The 21,254-nt window shown below is 40.4% G+C and overlaps 1 protein-coding gene across 3 annotated transcripts in view; it reads left to right on the top strand.

Annotated features, from left to right (window-relative positions):
• The first annotated feature begins 3,418 nt into the window (after positions 1 to 3,418).
• sulf1 (sulfatase 1) overlaps positions 3,419 to 21,254 on the top strand; it is an 88,988-nt gene continuing 71,152 nt past the window's right edge. For 2 of the 3 annotated variants that reach the window (XM_030397721.1, XM_030397719.1), the window contains exon 1: positions 3,420 to 3,669. The gene's annotated coding sequence lies outside the window, so the exon portion shown is untranslated. Of the gene's footprint in view, positions 3,670 to 21,254 lie in introns of all 3 variants that reach the window. The other variant, XM_030397722.1, reaches the window with a different exon arrangement.

Genomic DNA, 21,254 nt, shown 5'->3' with positions numbered 1-21,254 from the left:
AAGTCCACCTGTGCTTTTCCTGCTTTGATGAGTCAGATTGTCTGGCATGAAAAGAGTCTTTTTGACTCAAAAAGCGAAGCTGCCAACTCAACCTAGTGTTCCTCAGCTGGCTGGGTGACATAGTGTTCGTTAGCAAAGCTACAGCTTTACTTTTAGTGCGCTCCTCTGGATTTGCTCTTGAAAAAATTTCATGTAATTGCCCCCTCCAATATTGACACCAGATTTTTGGCCCTGCGCCTTTGGAGGATGCCCTTTTCATACCCAATCATGATACTATCAGCTGTTGGAAATAAACCTGTTTACCTTTGGAATGGTACAACAGGTGTTTTTAGAGTACTCCAGTCTTTTGTTCCTCCAGTTTAAACTGTTTGCAACTTGTTGCTAGCGTCAAATTCAGATTAAACATATTTCTCACACAAAAAAACACAATAATGAGTTTAAACATTAAATTTGTCGCTTTTGCACTGTTTCCAATTGAGCACATGTCAAACAGAATTAGCAAATTATCACATTCTGTTTACTATTACCCAGTGTCCCAACTTTTATTGAATTTGGGTTGTACAAACAAAAAAACACTCATCCGCTATTTCACAGAAAAATACATTGTTATGTTATTGACTAAAACTGCCTCAACACAGCGGCTGTTTAATCCAGTCTTTCCTAGATACACGATACCTCTAACTGTGTGTCTCACATGTACTGCGGTAATGACAGACAAATCGAAATCTGTTCTGACCATGACTACATTTCTCCTGTGTGTTTGCCTGGGCACGTGTTGGTTAAACTGTGGTTGTCTACGACGTCATCTCGAGAGACACGCATGCACGCACACACACAGGCGATGAGCACACCCTCCAGCCCGACACAGCCTGATCCCTCCATTCGAACCCTGCTGAGTTCTGTGGTATGGTACACCCCGCAGTGCCAACTTTTCAGTCTGTCTCTCGGGATGTGGTCAACAAAACTACTCGACTCTCCGCTCTCATTTCACTGAGGCCGATTACTGTGAAAGGATGTGTGAGAAGACTAATCACTGAAAACCCCATCCTGTAAAACATGGTATGTGGATTCATGTCCCATGTATTTTAGCACATCATGTGCTCATTGGAAAGGGATGTGGTTTCGAAAGATCTGTGGAAGAATGTGAGGGCATGGCATAATCGCGTCAGAGTGGTGCCTTGATATAATCTTTATATCACTATAAACAATATTTTCCTGCCAGAGAAGGGGGAAATTACAATTTTCACATTTTCATATTCCATTTTCACTTTGTTAGATTTGAGAGTATGATTGCCATCCGTTCTTGTTCCACATATCACCAGCGCACTGACTCCGTTTATACTATCAATATTTTCTCTGAGTTCATATGTCTCCTCCAGTTTTTCATTTGTTATGTCAGCAAAATATCAAGGCACGAGGAGGTCTGGAATATGACAAGACAGTTTGGGTGATGAAGACTTAAATTACTGCCACAGATGTCACACAAAGACGGCGCTCTGATGCTTTTCCTCCCTTCTGTGTATCTGTGAGTGTCTAAGCATGTCACAACTTATAAAGATGAAATGGTGTGACCATTACTGATACTTCTTCCTGCCACAACTTGTATCATATGTCTGATTACAGCCATATGACTTCTTGATTTTTCCAAAGATGATTGTGATTCTTCATATATTATCATTCAGCTCACGTAGCATCTTTATCAATCACATATGTCATGGTCCTGAGAATCAGGCAGATCGAGTTTCATAACATTAATACCATCTCCCTGGAGTATGAACCCCCAATATCTTCTTAAAGTATGTTTCCTGTGCAGACAGGCCCATTCAAAGCAACTGCTGGGGCCACCCAGGAACAGCGGCAGACATCACTGTACTTACTGGGAGATCTGGACCACCATCAATGGTCAGCAGACTGACCCAGGTCTTAATTTACAACTGAACAGACTGGGATTTATCCTGACGTACAGCACAAATAAATCTATGGTGGAAGAGAGGTATGCTTTGAAGGCATCTAAAGTCAGTATCACACACTGCTTGAAAAGAAAAGGCAGACTTATGTTGACACATTTTTGTCCATATATTTTTCTGCCTATATTGAGAGATTGTAATCTGAATAAATACAATCCCACTGTACCATGTTTGATTATGGAGAAGATCTTTATTAAATGCTTTTCGTGAGAGCTCCTCTGCGCGACCAACCGAGGGTTTGTGTGGTTGAATTTCATGGTAATTTGAAACATAATCAGCAATCTGGATTTTGTTTTGGTGTTCTTTCAAGTGAACTGCCTGCGCTCACAGCACTATAATGAAATCAGCCTCCACTGTTATTTAGCTGTTAACTTCTTCAAGTCTGTCAACAACATGTAAGTTAAATTGTGGCTGTGCTGCTATGTGAAGTGTTTCTGCACTACAGCAGCTCACTTTGTTTTAGAAAATGTGTAGTAATAAACATTCATAGATGCAGTAAAAACCCAAATTAACAGTACGAGTCTGACCAATGTCATATCTTGTTTGAGCTGACTTGCTCATGTGCACAGAAGTATTGAACTGCTGTGCACCACTGGAACAACTGGTCTACTATTACTCCAGTCTTAAGAATGTATTTCATTAACCCTTTAGCATTTTGGGAACTGATGATATTAATAAGAATCATAAAAAGAGTCAATATTTCAGCTGTATAGCCTTAAATGACCATGATTGACCAATAAGATTGGATGACAGTGCACATTACACTTTAGAGGAGGTGACACACTATCAAAGCTTCATAGGATTTGTTTTTGTTTTTTGTTCACAAAGTAACAATTTGCTGTTTCCGATCACTATGTGGTCAAAATGTGCCTTAGTGTGTGTATATCAAATTTGATATTGGGTTAGGCTTGATTGAGGGGACGGCTGGGCCTTGGTGGGGGTATACACTCTACTGATTGCCATTCTTGTTTTTAGTCTTTAATCTATTATTGTATTTTTGTATGTATCGTAATGGGGGAAATGTCCATGTCTATCAAAGACGGTTGATCATGTCACATAGAGTTTTGATCAACACTAACAGGACATGGATGCTCGTAACTTCCCATCACCATCTCTCTCTCTCTCTCTTTTTTTCACATTTATTTTACAGTAAAAAAATACTTTCAAATCAAATAGACAAAAACCAGTCAGCACAGGTTGTTTGACAAAATGGGCTGCTGCTTTGAACACATTTCCAGATTTGTGAGAGACCTTCCAGCCAGAATGAAAAATAAATTATCCGCTGCACACTAATGAAAAAAAAACCTTGTTTAAAATCTGTTTCTTCAACTAAACGTGGCAGGAGGAAATGTCCTTACTTGTGAAATACGCCAAAAAGTAAAGCTTCATTTCCTTCTTGACGAAAGGCTTGAAGCAGTGAAGGCTTATTGCTGCCCACTTCCGGCCGCCATTTTTATTTGAGCGAACAAGTTGGATTAATGGCTAAAATACCTTCATCTGCACAACCTGCGTATTTGGCTGTTTTCTGGGGATGTCCTGAAAACAGCGGCAAGTGTTCGACGATACACAGGATCTTTTAAAACATTTTGCTGGTAATTTTACAAGAGAAAAACGCGCAATTAGCTCTGTAATTAAAGTTTTATCAGCTGAAAAACGTCGAGGCCAGACACGTTCAAGTTGCCAGTGGAGGGACATTTTGAAGGTAAGCTAGGTTAAGCTAACTTTATGTTGTTTGTTGGTTCGTTTGCCGTTCGTTAATTGCTCAGTAAGAGCCATGTAACATTTAATCGTGTAGTAGACTTAATGGAGAACCCATATTGTAATTGTTGAGCAAGCGACATCACAACATTGAGTTGAATTTGCTTTTGTAGCTACATGCCAGTCTCAGCTTATTCTGTGATGGCATTAGTTATCCATCTATCATCTTATTGCACATGTAAGATTAATACATATTATGGTTGAAGCATGTAACGTTATCTTTTTAGGTAATAGCAACACATCTTTAATCCATTTCCCCCTCAGAACATGAGCTTTTGAAACCTCAGGCAGCAGAATGAAAATAGTCTTTGACCATCTTTACCCCAACATTGTAAACCAGAAGATATCCATCATTGTTGTGTGGATAGTTGAGGCTGTTGGGCTTGGCAGCACTTGTGCACAAGTGTTGAAGGACATACTGTCTGTATTAAACAAGTGTTATGTTTTTCCGAGCTGAATGGTTTTCCTAACATTTTCAGCTGCTTTGCCGTGGCAGTTTATTGGCCTTTTCCTTTTACAACTACACGTAATATAGTTGTAGAGACATTTGTTTGTTTAATGCTTTTTCTGTAAAGATCGTGTTGTCAATCTGAATCTTTGTGAGAAATGACATGGAAATGGCTCACCCCCTTGGTGTGTTGAGCTTGAAAGAAAACGATCACTACTGGGATTAGCAAATGCTTGTATGGTCCTGTGGAACATCGTGTATTTAATGCTGTTCCAAAGAGTTGTTAGGAAAATCCAAAAGGATTACATAGTGGATGGATAAACAGAAATCCTGTTGTGATCTCTGGCTGATTGTGAGGCTTTTCTGTCAAATCTCTGTAAAAGTCACAGGCGGCCCAGGGAGTCTCCAGAGTACTCTGCACTTTCGGGTTCAATTGTGAGACCTCAGTATGCGGGAATGGTAGTCTGAGCTGTCTTTTCTGTATCTCCCTTTTCATTCTCACAGACTAATTCATGGTTGTTCTCCGTGACCGTGATGTGGTCAGTGTTGCAGACGCTTGGGGATCCTTTCAAAGGCTGGGCTGTATGTGTGTTACACACAGGCCTTGTGGTGGGTGAGGCTTAGACCTGGGTCAGATGACTCATCCAGACTTGGTGCTTGTCTCTGGGTCCAGAGAATCTTTGTGCTCACATAAGTCTTATTATCTTGGTCTGGTGGTGCACCATGTCTTGGAATGTTTGCATTTGCGGATTTGTTTTGTTCCTGTCTGGAGAGGATTGAAACAAAATATTGTGTCAGGGACATTAACCTGATCATATGTGTACGTATTGTCGGACTGCCTTCTCTCCATGTCCAACTCGAGCTGCCTCGGGGTAACGTGAAAAACCTCCACTGCTGCGGTTATACTTGGATTTTGTTTCACTGTCGGAGCTCATGGTTTCACTATCCTGTGCTCCCAAGAGAGCCTTTTTTTGTCTTTTATGTTTTCATTAACATATAAAGTTGCAGTGAATTTATTGAGTCTGCACATGGCTTTTTACTCAAGCTGTGATTTATTACATGATCTCATGCAGCTTTATTCTAATTGGCTGCCATCTTACTTTTTTATGTCCACACCAATTAATCAAAGCCGTCTGCCAGAGGTCACTGGTGGATGACTGGGTTAGATCTATCTGTTGAGCTTTAGTTTTTTGACTCACCTTTTATAGATTCACCCTCATTTATTCTGTGTAGCGACATATTTTTCACTGTCATGCCAAAAATCAAATGGAAATCATCTTCTGTCCGATTCGCATAACCAATCAAACAGAAGCTGGTGACACCGAACCAACATCAGTTTTTCAGCCAGATACAAATCACATTCATATTCCTGCAAAATGATTGTCATGTCACTGTCTCTTTGTTTAAATGGAGGTGAAACATATTTACTGGATATTAGCTGGAGAGATAAGGCATGAATTGCTAATTGTCATGTCTAGCCTGCCAGATCACATAAAATGATGCAGTTGTCTACAACGCATTGTGTATGATAAGGACTGACTTTCTAATCACTTTCGAAACATTTATGGGTTGATTATGTCTGCCCTCAGCAAAACCTTGTTAGCTCATTGCCTGTGCAGAGGCTTTGAATGATGGAGTGATCTTTGAAACGGGTTCAAGAGTGTTTCTCACAAAATGCTGCTTTCATTTGTTCCTTTCCTTCCCTTCTGGCTGTAATGAATTCTTAAGCGCTTAAGCAATCACCCTTACAGGTTCCAGATAACCCGTTGCTCTTAAACTCTCATACAAAAACTACATAAGCGGTAGAAATAATATTGAATAATTTAGTTTGGCAATAATATCACTGTTGTAGTCTCTATGTTTCTTCATCTGGACTCCAAGGGACAGCATGCAGGAAAAGGGTGGAGTAGGATTGAATGATGATGCTGTTACTGGCCGGTCGGGAGGGGAGGAGTCGCCTGATCGGCTCTCTTCAATAGCCTCTAATGGATATCTGACCAGGGGTGACCAGAGAACGTCTGTACTAATGCCAGAAGAAGTTTGACAGCTGTAAGCTGCTTCACACCTGCCGCTCCTCTCTTTTCTCTTTTCCCCCACTCTCCCCTCCTGAGTATCATGTCCCTATGTTGGCAAGTAGTGTATAAGTGGCCTTTTGTTGACTTTTTGTCTTTTTGCACATACCTGTCAGCAGCATTAGCTTCACTCAGTTGATTATGGTTAAGGGCCACTGGCTTGTAGGTCACAGCAGGGGAAATGGCAAAGGACAGATTAATTGTCGCAGTGTGAGTAACATTGGAAGTGTTTGGTTCTCTTCCTTCCCAATCACCAAAATGACGCTGTTTCCCCTCATCAAAGACCAGCACTGCCAAAAGTCTGATCTCAATTTCCCAGCAATGCAATGCGAAATGGAATTATTCAGGGGTCATGATACATTGGCTTCAGCTCGGTTGAACCGAAGCATGATGGACGGACCGGAACATTAACAAGTCACATTTGTTGTTGTGACTGAGTTCTCAATGATTTGCTTAAGATGTTGAAAGTATCAACATACAAGGAAAATGAATTTCTTTCTTCCCTTTTCACGGCAAAGCTAGGATGAAATCCTGTCTGAGTCATAAGTGTTTTTGCTCTGGCTGTAGAAAATGCTTTCCATTTTCTGGGGTTCAGTTTTATGATTTTCAACAAAGAATGATTGGATGTCTTAACCAGCTGTCCCAGATTGTTTTTTCACTCTATCCACCCTGAGGACAGCTTAAACTTCTGTTTTATTTACAGCCATTTCAATCAAAAGGTTGTAAATGTAGTGTTTATCCAAATTGAGTACCTCTGAAACCTCGGTGGGCTGTTTGAACCTCGGGAATAGACTTCACTCAAAAGAAAATGTTGTGTTAGAAGGTTTCACAGCAGGTAGTCTACCTCAGTGGTCGACATTGGAGTGTTTTTTTCAGCCACACTGTTTTATCTGTTATTAAGTAGGGACCACAAAGATCTAGAGAAGTGGGTTAAAAAATGTACAATCTTGTAAAATGGTGTAACCCACATGTGTGAGCCATACAATATGTGCTGTAGGGTAAGCATGCAGACAGACTTAATGGTACATGATCTCATTGGTGGCGGCGCAAGAGCGAACATGAAAATAAAATAGATTTATTGGATGTGGGGGGAAACACAACTTTTTGGTATCCAAAACACATTTTTCACTAAATAGGTAGAAACATCATCACTGCTAGATAGAATGAATACCACTGATAAAAGCTTTAATAGAGAGCATTTCCAGGAGCCTTAAAGGCTATCTCTGTTGAAATCCTATAATGTAAGAATTATTAAGTGGTCTGCTCACTTTATTGTTTACAGCAGACCCATTCAACTGCCGGCCCGTGGGCCAAAAGCAGTCCTTTAAATCATTTTGTAAGAAGGCTGATTAACCCATTCATTAGTTATGTCTGGTGCTAAGCAAACTGACAGCTTCCTGTTAAGATTTTTAAGATTTAAGATTTACTTGTGTACATGTTTGTTTTTAAATGTGAAACTATTAAACAAAGTGGACAAAAACTAAAAAATGCATTGTGAACACATTTAAATTTCTAGCCTCTCAGATCAGACATGGGGAACGTAAAGGTGTTTTCACATTAGGTATGATTGTTTCATAACGCACATTAGTAATGTCATTCCGTACTTGAGTACACATTGTGTACACAATGCAGAGGAGGCGAACAGTTGTGTCTCCAACACACAGCATAGTAGTAATAGCAGAGCTTCTTCCGTGTTTTAGTGCAGTTGCTTTCACACCTGATGTGAAGTGTACCTGAGTATAGACATGAATAAACCTCCTTTATTAAACAGACTGTCACAGACAGTACACTGAAGTTCATGCCAATCAAAAGAACTGGACTTTGGGGTCAAGTGTACTGGTATCCAGGCTAGGTTCCCTGACATTAAAGCACCTTGTCCGGTCCCTTGGTACTCCACTTTTTTCAGATCTGGCCCTCGCATAAAAAAAAAAGTAGCCAGATTTACAACTTTACAACCTGAAAATCTCTCTTAACCATTGCTCAATTATAATCCATTAAGCTTGGATCTCTTAAGTTTACATTAACAACCTAACAGAGGCATTTATCATATGATTTAAGTCCTGGAACTGAATGCTAGCCTTAAACTGTTTTTATTACAAGAAAATCATTTCAAGATTACAACCAATGACTTCTGTGTACTGAATGTTCTCTCTATTTTCTAATGGTTTCCATTTTAAGATCAACACTCTGAATCATCCTCTGTCTCTTGCGTCATCTCAGTGGGGCAGAATCTGCCTGTGAACCCAAAAAATTGCTTTTGATATTTATGTTGCACTTTGGCTCATCTCAAAGAATGACCAGTGAATGAATGAATGAATGAAGAGAAATCATTGATAACCAGGCAATTTTTGTGTTCCTCCATGATGTCACTGAGAGTTTAGCTCATGGTTGGGCTTTGCACGCTGAAGAGTCTTTCAAGTCTTTCAAGTCTAGGCCAAACAATGAGGGGTTTTGAGGCTGATACTAGTTTCTCTGATACATTTCCATTAAGCTAAGAGGTGCTTGGAACTTGCCAACAGTTTTGAGGGAGAAAAGAAAGAAGAGCAACTCGAGAAGAGGTTAGAATGACTGTTGAAAAATGTATATTGCCAGCAGCTGTGGTCTTTTTGCCACAGATCAAACACTGAGATACAGGCAGTGAAGAAGTGTGATGAGGTTGAACTGTGCCAGCTCTCCACAAGAGGGCACAGATGATGTTGCTGAAGGAGGCTAACTAGATCTCCTTATGAGTGTTTGTGATGACATGCCTAGTTGATAGGGCCCTCAATGTTGGTCATTAATCTCCTGTTGTTAATACATGTCTAGGTTCTGCTGAAAGACTTGGAGTCCCTGGTTAGAAAATGTTCTCTAATTAAAGCGCAATGTCCTCTTAAACACACAATTTTCACAGTTGATTGGATTTAATACAGACTATCATTTTAGTGTCTGTTTAGATTGTGAATTTCAAGGCTACAGTGTGAAGTCTACAGAGGAATGTGACAAAATAAGGGTGGTGTGTGTGTGTGTGTGTGCATATCTGTGTGTGTGTGTGTGTATATGTGTATATGTATGTGTATGTACATACATACATACATACATACATACATACATACATACATACATACATACATACATACATTGCACCCACCCCCACTGTAGCACCAACCTATTCTACAGCAGGCACAAGCTTGAGTGTAAGATTGAAATTCATCAAAAAAAAGGTGGTGGCTTATTGCAAGCATTTATTTGATGACTTAACCCCTGTGAGATTACATAGAATGAAATTGATGAATGATAATATATGTGTTGGAAGTGTAAAACAGAGGTAGGAACTTTCCTTCACTGTGTATGGGAATGTGCATTAGTGAGTCAATTTCGGGTCAAAGTTCTGGACTTCCTGAGTAACTGGTCAGGCTCAGTGATTCCCCTGACCCCTGCCGTATGTTTACTAGGAGACAGATCACAAATACCGAATATATCAAAAAGAACTTCTGTCACAATGGTGGGCTTGGTCACAGCTTCCAGAGTTATTTTAAGACAGTGGAAAACTGTTGCATCTCCTAATCTGAAAGACTGGACTAATGCAATGGTGGAGACAGCATCTTATAAGTCTATGCTTCACAAACTGTCGGCTAACAAGGAGGATGGGATGACCTCTTGGGATCTTTTTTGGACCTACACAAGGACTAATAAAAACTCAGCCTAAGAAATCAGAGACTAAATACAGTATAGCTTCTTTGTCCTTCTGTAGACTGGATTTCCCACTCATATTTCTTACTTTTCAAGTTTTATTTTTTCCTCTGTGACATGTCATATGCCAATATTCTGATATGTATGACCAACCCTGTACTCAGATACTCTGCTATTAAGAATTCAATAAAAAATGATATGAGAAAAAAAAGAATCAGGTTTGAGTTGAGAAACGATCTGAATGAACACCCAAGAATCAGATTCAAGAGCCAAGATCTTTTATAGTTGTTGAAGTGGAAACAAACAGCTCTAGTGTTTCAAAGCATGCCATTGTTGCAAAACTAAGCAGATTGTTTTCCATTTTCTTCAACACAGGGACAAAAAAATTGTCTATTTATTCAGGTATTTTATAATGGAGACATGAAAGCAGATAGAAATGGTGCCAGGCTGCCAGCTTGACTGGATTGACAGTCATCCTTCATTTTCCCAGGAAATGTTGTGCCCAATGGCAAACAAAATATGTCTGACTCTTTTACTTGGTCCTGTTGTTTTGTTTTTTTTAAACAAAGGTTTAAACATCCATAAAGACTTTTTTTCCTCCCTTCCTGGTCAGATTTACCACCTCAGTCTGTCTCCTCTTTGCAGAGCAGGATGTGGAGCAAGACTATGAAGTGATCATAATTGTATCACCTGCCATTTAGTGCTAGATGTCAGACACTGACAGAGAAAGAGCAGTCGCGGTTTGATTTACAGCAACATGTGGTCTTGGCTGCTGTTTTGTACTTGCAGTTGGTGTGCTATTACAGAGCCTCTGACTCTGTAGATGGCCCCATATGGTGCAAAAGACATCTGAAGTTGTCTTACTGTGTCAGGAGTTTTGTTTTGAATAAAAAGACGATATAGTGGTTTGTTCAGGGGATGAAAGTTTTTATCTGTTTTCCAAGTGTGTTCCTAGTTAATGTCAAAAACAGTAATCATTGAAAGTAAATTGGTGCTTTATATTTATGTGCTCATTGCAGCATGATTGCAAAATAGATTATTGTACCTTTTTCATCATGTTGCTGTCCTTTCTGCAGTTTATCTAGACATGGTTTTCTTTTGAGTCAAGAACCTTTATGTGAAAAATGTAGTATAGAAATTTTAATTCTGCCTGTACTATACTATTGGCTTCCTCTCCCCCATAAACCTAATTGATACCTTTGGTCAGTGGTGAAGTGTAAACATACAGGCAGCTGGTGAGACAGCCATGTGTCTTGGACAGAACAGCCACCCAGCCGGTAATGTAGTGCAGTTTGGATTGTTCACTCCCTCTTCTGTGGCTGTCAGGGCCGAACAGAGGCGAGGAGACGACCACACAAAAGAAATATTTGTCCAATCTGTCCAAGCAAACTCCCCAATTGAGGACTGAACTTTCCCATCGCATTGCTCTGTGTCTGTGTGACATGTAATTGAAAGAGGAATGACACTTTGAACTGAGAAGCAGGCAGCCTTTGCATTTAAAAAGGTTGACCATTGAAAAATTATGCACCTGTTCTGTTAAATTTTGATCTGGGCAGACTTCAACATAGGAAAATATATTTAGGTTTTACAGTAATGAAGTCGGCTTAGACTAAACAATAGCTTGGCAGCATTTTCAAAGCTCCTTTTGCTTAGTAAAAAAACATTTAAAGTTACCAGTGAAATAATAAAGATAAAAAGATATTGGTTTTAGACCACTATTTCTTGCAATAATGTTTATCTGCAGATCTTAAATATGTTATTTCAATACACCACATTAAAGATTGTTAGACCTGGTTTGAAATAAGCCAAGTCTGTGTGTCTGGATGATTATTACCATATGCAAACATCGAATATATCCTCATTGAGCCATAGTTGAAGGCATGCCATTTAAACACAATGTTTTTCAAAGAATCTTGGTCCATAGACCTCTCCCCTGTTCATAAAATGGGATCTCCTTCTGTCAGTGTCTCCAGGCTTCTCCGATGGCTCTGCTACTAGCGGCACAAAGAGCCAGGAAGTCTCGTTCTGTGTGCGACTACTAAAACGTTTATCTCTCTCAATTCATGAGGGTCTGCTGTCAAGACCTCTGATTCAGTGTGTGTCTGTGTGAGCGTGCAGACTCAAATGTTTTTGCCAGTGTGAAGTGAAAAGGGTTGCCAGGGTGGTCAAAGCAAGCTGTTTGCTCATGTCAAGGCCTGCAGAATGGATGAGGACACAGATGGGATTTCTCTCTGGTGGACCTAGCCTCTCTGTGTTTGGAGAGACATGGAAACCTCAGCTAGAATGGACAGGCATCTTATTGAATGAGGGAAGACTTGAGGCTTTCACCCAACATGGTCTGAATAGGATGTGGGAGACGGGCAGCGAAAGTTGTGTGTGGGGATGTGGGGGTTTGTTGAGATGAGGTCAATATAATGTGAATGGCCCATGCTGTCACCAATTGCTCTCTCCTTTGACTTTGGGGATAAAAACGCGTTTTTAGATACTAATGAACTTACTGACCATGCGCATGTGTGTCCGGAGCATGTGGTAGATTGATATAAAATGGTGGTCTGTACCATAGTTGTCTAATGCAACTCAGGCGTGTCCAGGCCTTGCCCTCTGAGGCTCCGTAGAGCCACACTACCATAAAACTTCAAAGCCTGGACCATAGAAATCATCTGGGTTTGTTTCTCTCCACTCAGAGTACTTCTGCATTTCTCTTAAGCATCATGGGGAGATTCATAGAACAGCAGCACATTTTCGAAGGGAAACGAATTGCATCTCCATGAATTGCATCCAAGAAACTGTTCTTGGCTTAATGGAGAGGGCAACCTCAGTGTATCTGAAGTTAATAGCAATGTACATTAACAGGAGAGATAGTGCTGAAACAGATTTTCCATGACTGGTCTGCTGATCTTTCCCACCACATGATGATAAATCTACCTTATTATACAACATTGGTTTTAGAAAATAAAAGTCTAGGTGAATAAAGGTGTTGACTTGAATCAACTAGAAATGGTATTAAAACATTTTAAATTTCTCAACAGGAAATGCCACAGATACAAATGGCTAACATCAAAACAGGCAAAAGTTTCACAATCCACCAAAGTAACATAGTCCATGTTTCACTTTGTCATACAGTAGGTGTTAGTTATTTGCTTGTTGTTTGGCCTCATGCCTGCGACTCATTTGTTATAGGAGACCCAGCCAGAAGCTAGATTATCCAGACAGCATTACTCCCAGGGTCACAGGGGCAAAAAGTTTCCTCTTTCATGATAATGTGGCTAGTCCAGGGGAGAAAATGGGGATTTGCTCTGAGTGTAATTGGCCTTTTTAAAAGGAGACGCATACAGACGGAAGATGCAGAGATAGTCGTCTTGTACAAGTTACACCAAGCCAATTGACACAGTGTCATGTACTGATGGGATTTCTCCTTCCACTGTAAAAGTAAATCCTCCTACCTAAATACTTCAGCTTACCAAAGGCACCTACTGTAGTTTTAAGCTCTTTTCGTGTTGACAAGGATGGCTCTAGTGTGTTAAAGATTCCCATTTGCCTTCAGGGTTGAGTTGTTGCACCAACTGAGGCAGTTAACGTATTTCAGGACCTTGTTCTAGAGTGACGGTTAAATGGGGTGGGCGGGGAATCCACGGTGCAGTCGTGACTTGCTGACAGGTGTAGCACGACCGAGGATGAAAGGTCAAGACAGTCTCCATGGCAATACAGGTCTGGAACTGTCCCTGGAAACATACTTGGACAGAACGAGCAGTCAATGGATCTCTGGGTATCCCTCCTACAGTATATTTTTTGCACATTAATTTATTTGTTTATTCATTTAGGAATGTAGGAATTAGTCTCAGGGTTGAAAACCAATCTTGTAGAAGTGAGGTGGTACAGTTGATCTGTGCAATCTTTTAAAAATACATGTTTTCCTTTCAGTTCATGATGGTAGTAGACTTGTTTGTGAAAGTGGCAGTGATTGTAGAATGACTTATCATAATCAGATGAAGAGAATAACTGATTTTTGTTACGTACAATATATATAATAGAGGATGTTAACAGTAACTGTACAAGTATAGCTTCTACTTTCCCTAAGCAGGCCTGGTCGTTGAGCAAGAGATGGCGTTATAGAAGTATTACTTACCTCAGTGTATAGTCAGACTGAAGGTTTTCAAAAACTTTGAAACACTCTCATATCCCCAGGGTATCAGCAGTGTTGGCCTACATCTATGTCTTGCCTAATTAGTCAAGCAATAACATACATGATTTCAGATGTATAAATGCATTCTTTCCTTTGTAAGGTGGTGCCACAAAAACCACAGTTGGGTGGCAGTGGTGACATAGGCTAGATGTATTTTTGACCCAGTGGAACAGAACTTTGTTTCAGAATTGCAAAATGGGCACATTAACGTCGGGTTAAACCAACATTTGGAATGGGAGTGACGCCAAGATCATTAGAGAGGGAGAGCAAGCGCCGGGCAGGGTCAGGTTACAAGATGTCGACCCCCAGACCTACCCTGAACCTATCTGTCAGAGGAGAGGTAGAGCCAGAAATGGAGTTGAGGTGGAGGAAGAAAAGTTCATTCAGCAGGACACTGTTTCTTACTTTGGTGTGTCAGAAAAGAGCCTAATCAGAGCTGATGGTTGAGTTAGTGCCATTTCAAGTCATATGACCATTAACTAAGTTGTGTGCGTGCGACTGCTTGCTTTCAGTTAGATTTAAGAAACCAAACTATCTGGCGATGTTTTTTCCTCGATTTATGCAATGAAATCAAACAAGGTCCAAATAATTTATCATACAGTAATTGGTCATTTTCGTCAGGTGACACAAGAATAATAATGCAATATGGATCAACGTTATGTCAGTGATTTGTTATAGCGCTCTGAATTCAACACTGGGATGTCTGTGGCCTGTATGTGACATCATGCAGGGAGGTGAACCCAGTGCTGGGTCAGGCCCTAATGAGACCCGCAGAAGAGTCATTACAGTCAGTGGGAGAAAGTTAGACTGTTGAGAGCAGCAAACCGCCGGGTGGAGCAGGCCCCCATCCCCTCTCCCCCCATTCCCACCCCCCCATCCTCCTCTTCCACCAGCTGGCTAACAGATGGAAGGACCTGTTGGCCAAGAAAGTGAAGGAGAAGAAGAGAATGTGGGCGAGGAGGGGGAAAGATTTCAGTGACAGATATATTGAATGATAGGCAAATTTGCGGATGCCTGAATCAGAGCTCAGGGAGCACTTACATATTTTTCAACCTCATTATGGACAAGTGTGACAAGTGTGTGTGTGTGTGTATGTGTGTGGAGGCGACATTTGGCTAGGGTCGCCGATTGGGTTATGCAATGTTAGCGTTTGGCGTGTTTGTTTACAAGGCTTGTGAAATCGAGGAAGTCAGATTGTGCGGGGGAAGGTGATAAGAATGTCAGAGGATGGGAGGGAGAGTGGATACAGGCCGTGCAATTTGCGTGGTTGAACTGCGTGTGTGTATGTGTGTGTGTGTGTGTGTGTGTGTCTGTCTGTCTTGCATTTGCGGTCAAGGAGCACAGCAGTTAGAATGATCTCTGTCCTGCTGTTATTTACCTTCCAGGCCCTTCAGAGAGGAAACCAGTGGGTGTGGTGGGATCAACAGGGACTTGTCCTCCTAGATTTATATAAACACCACCTCCTCAGATCGGCTGACAGTTTGCTCTGTCTGTGTGCTATTGAGTACATAATTTTTAAGCTGTATGCACAGGTGGTAGCTATGGAAAAGGAAGTCAGGTCCCAGTTTAACTGCTGTCTTTGTTGGTTTTGGTTTCAGTAGATATATTGTACCTATTTTAAGATATTTGATAAGTTCTGTAAAGAGTATAGTATGTGTATTGATAGTATCTTGTAACAACCTTTTTCTGTGTGTTGTGAACAAGTGTGCAGATAAAATTAGGTCATATTTGACTTTTGAGAGCCAATAGGAACATATCAAAATATTCTGAATGTAATATATTTATGGTTTTATTACGATGGGGCAGTTGATACTCTTTTCTTATTATATATGACAAGTTTGAAACACCTGAAGAAACGTTTTCAAGCTAGTGTTGACAAAGCTGGGCACTGGATACTTCTTTTTACCTGCATGTTTCAATAGTATTAATGTGCATTTTCATAAGATACATCTAGGGGGATGGCTATGAATGGTGGAAAATATACCTTTTTTCAAAGCTAATATTGAGATGTGGAGGCAGTGTTGTTGATTCTGTTATATTTTATTTCATCTGAATTATCTTATTGTGCATAATTTATGTATGATAATATATAATCTGTTAATTCTTCAAGAGGTTATAATACAGAAACTGATCTGGTTTTATCAGGGTGACAGTGCCCCTGTAAAGCCATTTAACATTTAAATGTCTGACCTGACCTGATGGCTTAACACTTAGGTGATGTTATGTATGTTATTTCCTGTCTGAGTGTAATCCTCACAAACAAAGGAAATTAATTTGTTGCCTAGGCCTTACACCTGCAATGTAAGTTTTGTGCCTCTAACAAGATAGAATGTAGTTGTCTTAAATATGTCAACTAAATATATTGTTTTAAAACTATTTCAATGAGTCTTCAAATGTTATTTCAATAGATGTAATGTTTCCCTCAGCTATTCATAGCTTACTCAACCATTTTAAGTAGGATAAATCTTCAGACACAAATACATGTTGCGGAAACTCTAGCCACTTCCTCAGGGTTTTTATAGCTGTGTGTTTCTTCCTCAGTTATGATGGAAAAGTACATCTGGCAGGGTATGATTCGCCTTATTGGAGGCCAGAGCCTTGCAACATGTTCTGTGTATCATCATGCTCTGCTCATCTTTGTTGGATATTTCAGGGAAATCCTGACATGAAGAGGCTTTCCTCCCCAGCTCAACTGTTTTCTTTCCCACAGCTCTCAGGATATTTTGGTGGTCAGTCCCTCTCAGCAGGATTACACTGTATGTACTACACGGAGGTGGTTTGATCAGATTTGGCTGGGACTTCAGGTTGCAACACAGAAATGTCTTTACAAGTATGGTGCGGTACCTGGTAGAACTGCAACAACTAGTCAATTGATGAATTAATTGATTGAAAGAAAATTAGATGCCAACTATATTGATACCTATTTGATAATCATTTTAGTAATTTTAAGCAAAAATGTCAACATTTGCTCATTCTCGCTTTTTAATGTAAAGATTTGCTGCTTTTCTTTGTCTTTTATGATGCAAAATGAAAAGTCTTTGGGTTTTGGACTGTTGCTTGCCAGGGAGCGTTTTCTCAGTCCTGTCATAGGCTCTTAATTTCATTTTAATACTGGTGCTGGGTCCAGCTTGGCATTTCTAATTTCCTCTTAGGAATTGTTTGCCTTGGCAGACTGCAGATCAGCTTCAGTTGTTTCAGCTCTAGGTTTTTATTCTACTTTACATATTTTGTTCAGTTTCAACTAATATTTACTTGACCCTGAGATGATCAGCAGCAGTTTCCTTTGTGAAAAGCAACCCCTTTAGTATCCATTTACATTCATTACACTCTGCTACAGTTTTACAACAGTTTGAATGACAATCACTGTCATTGCTGTATCTCAGGTCAAAGCCCTCACTTCCTCTCGCCCGCCCTCTTCTCCACCTCCTACCCTGTCCTCTGTTGTACCTTCCTTACAACCCAAGACTGTAAAATGCTAATTTGCCAGTCAGCTGTCTCAGGGTTTTGTTTTTTTGCAGCTGATAGCAGACCTGACCTGGCTGGGACAGTTTAGGTAGGTGCAGGGACAGCTGCTCTGCAGCTCACCGACTGTGTGTGAAAATGCTCATCACAGGACTCTCCTCAGGGCTTTACTGTTCTCTTCCCCCGTGTTTTGTCCTGTTGGGAAGGAGGCACTTGGCCATTCAGACTCATATCCCGGCCACAGCACCAACAGAGCTTCTGCTGTTGTCTGCTTTGAGGGAATTTGTCCCAAAAGCTAGACGTCACCTGGCCATTCTGAAATACTCATTTAAGTCAGACTGAATATAGCTCTGTTTTAAGGGTCAGACTTTTCTGCATCTTTCCTTATTGCTGTCTGCGCTAAAGGGCATTCTTGGAAAAAATAGCTCATTTAATAAAGTGAGAAACACGCTTGACTTGAAGCTTTGAATACCTTGTTGAACAGCCAGGAATGTTTAAGTGAGTGTGCTTTTATTCTCCGTACCATTTGGGCGTAAAGATGGAGGGCATCCTGTTGGGCTGATTGACCTACTAATGTGTGGCACCTATGTACCTTTTGCTAAATGCGTTGTTTGCTTTTTGATAGTTCAGTATGTACTCAAATTGGATTTATGTCTGTCTGGGCAAAAGGTTAAAAGTTGCACCCTAGAGAGTGTGCTAAAATAAACTGTTATGCCCCTATGGATCCTTGGGGAAAGCCCATAAACCCAAATTCCTCAAACAACTGAATTCTCCTTGTCTCCTGTTGTGAAAATGCGAGTGAAACATTTCTGGACATCATTTGAGCATTCATAGGTTGTTTTTGTTTGCTGTTGAGTCTTCATACATCATGACGTTTCTAGACTGATTGCACAGGGTGAGGTTAAAGTTGTACACAAGTTTGAGATTGTTGGGAAGGATGCTTTCATTTGTCTATTAACTACTACAGACCACAATGCAATTGGTATGGCTTGCCCCATGAAACTTTTTAATTAGTCTAAGCTGGTGAAGTACTGGAAAATACCTCAGTGTTCTTAAAAACCCACCAAGCAACCACAAGCCTAAACAACTGCTGTTGACAAGTGTACATTGTGACACATTTCCTCCCAGTCTTTTTCAGTCATATTAAGTGAACTGACATCATTTGTAAGAATCCTTCACATTTGCAAGCCCAACACACCTTTTAAGAGCCAGTGCAAACATCCAGCTCATGTCTGTTTGCTCTTTGACTGTAGATACAGGCTGGATAGAGCAGCTGAAAGCTGCTGATAAGATCAGGAGATGCCTGGAGTTATTGGAGTCCCTCTTTGCAGCCTGTCATTTCCTCTTTTACGTGTCTCCGCTTTAAGACGTACTTGAATAATCTTTATTAGCCTGTTACTTCTCAGCCTGGACGTCATGTGCTGCCATATGCTTACTATTGCTTTTCTGTTTGGCGTTGTACTGTTTAGACAGTTTATGTTGTGAGAGCAGTTGACTGTCATGAACAAAAGAATGGTTTCTAAAGTACCTTTTATAGACATTTATGTGTACTACATAGAGAGAGAGAGAGGAAAACAGGTCTGAGTGCACATGCATATAAATTGATGTATACAGCAATTTTGTAAAAGAGAAGGGCACAGGTTTAAACAAAGAGTTGCAGTTTTCCTTTTTGAAATTGTTTACACAATTTACAAACAGAAAATTCTATGAAATGTAGCCAGTCTTGATGCAAAATGGCTGCTACTTACAATTTAGCACCATCATCACTCAATAAGCTTTGTTGAAGGTGAACACTTAGATAAGCACCATGCAGCATATCATCCTGGATATCCTAAACACTGAAGTAAGTCCATAACCTGAGTGCTAGTATAACTCATCAGCAGGCTTTGTTTTTACAACTTCTTAAAAAGGTTTCTGGCATTTGTCTCCTGGACACAGATTCTTTCCAATAGGCATAGTTTCCTGTGTGATGATTTTAAAAGGAGTTGGGCTGTCCCTCAGATCGTCATTGTCAGTATATCTGAGGGGAGAGATAACTACAGTGAAGGGCGTTGTGATTCTCAATTGTATAGGCAGAAAAACCTTATTTTATTCCTTTCCTGTCTTTTAAAGCCACACTGTGCCTCAGAGCACAAAGACGCTCATGGCAGTAATATCTCAGATGAATGTACTTTCAGATATGTGCTCCCACTCTGTGTTCACACTGCATCTCCACCCAGCCAAAAGGGATTTTTTGGGACAGGTGTTGTAAATTAGCATTTGTTATAAACACTTAGTGCAGTACATCTGGTGCTTGTACATGATTGTATGTTGCTAGGGAACAACCAATATGTTGTTTTTTATTTCAGGGCAGATTATCCGTATTCAAACTGATACATTTTCAGTGGAAATGAAAATCTTAGTCTCAAAACTTAGTGCAATTTACTTGTACTGTGCTTAAAGTCCATTTCTGCCACTTTGTACTTCAACTCCTCTACATTTCTTTAATCACTTAAATTACTAGTTACTTTGCAGATTCAGATTAATCAGTGTTGATGGGTTTTCAAGTGTGACGTGCAAAGGAGCAATTTGATGTAAAACTATCAAATATTGCCCTTTTTATTAGACAAAACTCCAAATTACATGTAACTCAATTTAAAATCACATTTGTTAATGTTTTGTATTTTTAATTGAAGCTGTTGTCTTTAATTGTTCTCATTCTACTTGTAACATTTTCCTCTGGCTTTATAAAATGTTTTGCAACCTTAGAAAATCTCTGGACACCTGGCCTGCATGTTTTAGATGTTTCCCTGCTTCAGCATTCCTTCATTCATTTGAAGCAGGTGTGTTGTTATATTAACTAATAATCCAGAGTTAAACATTTTAAAAAGCCCCTTTCACTAAAGACACTAAGGAGATGCTTTAACCATCCCAGCTTTAGCTCAGGCCCCCCCGTTCTCCAGCTATTAGGAAGAACCCAGCCAGTGCCATGTGATCAATATGTTTTCCTTTCCCCTTTCAAATCAGTGATGGTCTTAAATGGGTCCTGCAGCCTTAGCCTGTCTGGCCTTTCTCCCAGCCACACTAATCAGGGACCCTTGTGTACGCCTGTCTGGCCCTTTCACAGCCAGCCTGGGAGCTCCCCTAATTTATGAGTCATTTCCCAAAGAAAACACGCCACCTCAGCAGTCCTGATACAAGGATACGGGACAGTTTAAGCAAGGTTGATTACTGAGAGGGTGGAGGGGTAGCTAGTGGAGATTGAGGAAGGGAAGATGGAGTGATGTCTGACGGGAGAGGAAAAAAAAAGGATTTATGAAGCACCTGTGACACCAGTCACCATCTGGAATGATGGCAGCAGGAAGAATAAAGGATTAGAGGAAGGCAGACAGAGGGAGGGAGAAAGATGGATAGAGAGCTTGAGGGAGTGATGGAAATAAAGGGAAGGAGGAAAGTGATGTACAAGGGTGCAAAGGTGGAAATCTGTAGGTGGTAGAACTCCAAAGACTCCAAAAGTAAACCAAGAAAGCAAGAACGTAAATGCTTTATAGTCTATACAGTTACAAATTACCAAGAGATTAGGTTACATCACATGGGGACCATTATTGTCCGTACAAAATCTTGTGCCAATCCATCTAGTAAGGGGTGAGATATTTCAGGTGGTCAATGAAAAGCCAAGGGATTGCCATTAAGTCATTCGGATTCATGCTCATGGA

Source organism: Sparus aurata, chromosome 19 (assembly GCF_900880675.1).
Source record: "Sparus aurata chromosome 19, fSpaAur1.1, whole genome shotgun sequence".
In the NCBI taxonomy this organism is placed as follows: domain Eukaryota; kingdom Metazoa; phylum Chordata; class Actinopteri; order Spariformes; family Sparidae; genus Sparus; species Sparus aurata.
The sequence above is the reverse complement of the archived record's forward strand: the minus strand, read 5'-3'. Positions and strand labels throughout refer to the sequence as shown.